The 1,479-nt window shown below is 48.5% G+C and overlaps 4 non-coding genes across 4 annotated transcripts; all 4 read right to left on the reverse strand.

The window, feature by feature from the left end:
* Positions 1 to 28: 28 nt before the first annotated feature.
* Pmar_PMAR027297 lies at positions 29 to 100 on the reverse strand. Its single transcript has one exon. It is a non-coding gene; the product is annotated as a tRNA-Arg (tRNA).
* A 335-nt stretch (positions 101 to 435) lies between these two features.
* On the reverse strand, positions 436 to 508 carry Pmar_PMAR027298. The gene has a single exon. It is a non-coding gene; the product is annotated as a tRNA-Arg (tRNA).
* Positions 509 to 808: 300 nt separating this feature from the next.
* On the reverse strand, positions 809 to 881 carry Pmar_PMAR027299. The gene has a single exon. It is a non-coding gene; the product is annotated as a tRNA-Arg (tRNA).
* Positions 882 to 1,181: 300 nt separating this feature from the next.
* Positions 1,182 to 1,254, reverse strand: Pmar_PMAR027300. The gene has a single exon. It is a non-coding gene; the product is annotated as a tRNA-Arg (tRNA).
* Positions 1,255 to 1,479: the final 225 nt, after the last annotated feature.

Genomic DNA, 1,479 nt, shown 5'->3' on the forward strand with positions numbered 1-1,479 from the left:
CGTATATGGGCGCTTCCCGGCGTGGAGACGATCTCGATGGGACTCAAACCCCCAACGTCGGTTCCGAAGACCAACGCCTTATCCATTAGGCCACGAGACCAGTAAATTTGAGATTTGTCCCACCATCTCTGCCCCCCATTAACTTCATGGCACACATGGTGTCCCATCCGACACGCTGAATAGATCGCAAAACTCTTGCTTCTCATATAGGGGCCTCCATTATAGATCACAAAACTCTTGCTCCTCATAGAGGGGCCTCCATTACATAGTGTTCTTAAAGGGGTCAATTCATTGGAGATCGTTCGTTGGCAGACCAACAATCTTCTTGTACCCTTAGCCTCAGCATGTATCCCGACGAGTCACAAGGGTATACAATCAACATCGACATCTGTACGGCCAGTGTCATCCGTATATGAGCGCTTCCCGGCGTAGAAACGATCTCGATGGAACTCGAACCCATAGTCTTTGGTTCCGAAGACCAACGCCTTATCCATTAGGCCACGAGACCAATGAGTTTAAGATTTACCCCACTATCTCGTCACTACGCGCAACACTGACTTAACGGCACACATGATTTCGCATTCGAGACGCTGAATAGATCACAAAACTCTTGCTCCTCATAGAGGGGCCCCCATTACATAGTGTTCTAAATGAGGTCAATTCATTGGAGATCGTTCGTTGGCAGACCAACAATCTTCTTGTACCCTTAGCCTCAGCATGTATCCCGACGAGTCACAAGGGTATACAATCAACATCGACATCTGTACGGCCAGTGGCATCCGTATATGGGCGCTTCCCGGCGTAGAGATGATCTCGATGGGACTCGAACCCATAGTCTTTGGTTCCGAAGACCAACGCCTTATCCATTAGGCCACGAGACCACTAAATTTGAGATTTACCCCACTATCTCGTCACTACGCGCAACACTGACTTAACGGCACACATGATTTCGCATTCGAGACGCTGAATAGATCACAAAACTCTTGCTCCTCATAGAGGGGCCTCCATTACATAGTGTTTTCAATGAGGTCAATTCATTGGAGATCGTTCGTTGGCAGACCAACAATCTTCTTGTACCCTTAGCCTCAGCATGTATCCCGACGAGTAACAAGGGTATACAATGAACATCGACATCTGTAAGGCCTGTGGCATCCGTATATGGGCGCTTCCCGGCGTGGAGACGATCTCGATGGGACTCAAACCCCCAACCTTCGGTTCCGAAGACCAACGCCTTATCCATTAGGCCACGAGACCAGTAAATTTGAGATTTGTCCCACCATCTCTGCCCCCCATTAACTTCATGGCACACATGGTGTCCCATCCGACACGCTGAATAGATCGCAAAACTCTTGCTTCTCATATAGGGGCCTCCATTATAGATCACAAAACTCTTGCTCCTCATAGAGGGGCCTCCATTACATAGTGTTCTTAAAGGGGTCAATTCATTGGAGATCGTTCGTTGGCAGACCAACAACTTCT

Source organism: Perkinsus marinus, assembly GCF_000006405.1.
Source record: "Perkinsus marinus ATCC 50983 genomic scaffold scf_1104296945818, whole genome shotgun sequence".
NCBI classification, from domain to species: Eukaryota; Perkinsozoa; order Perkinsida; family Perkinsidae; genus Perkinsus; species Perkinsus marinus.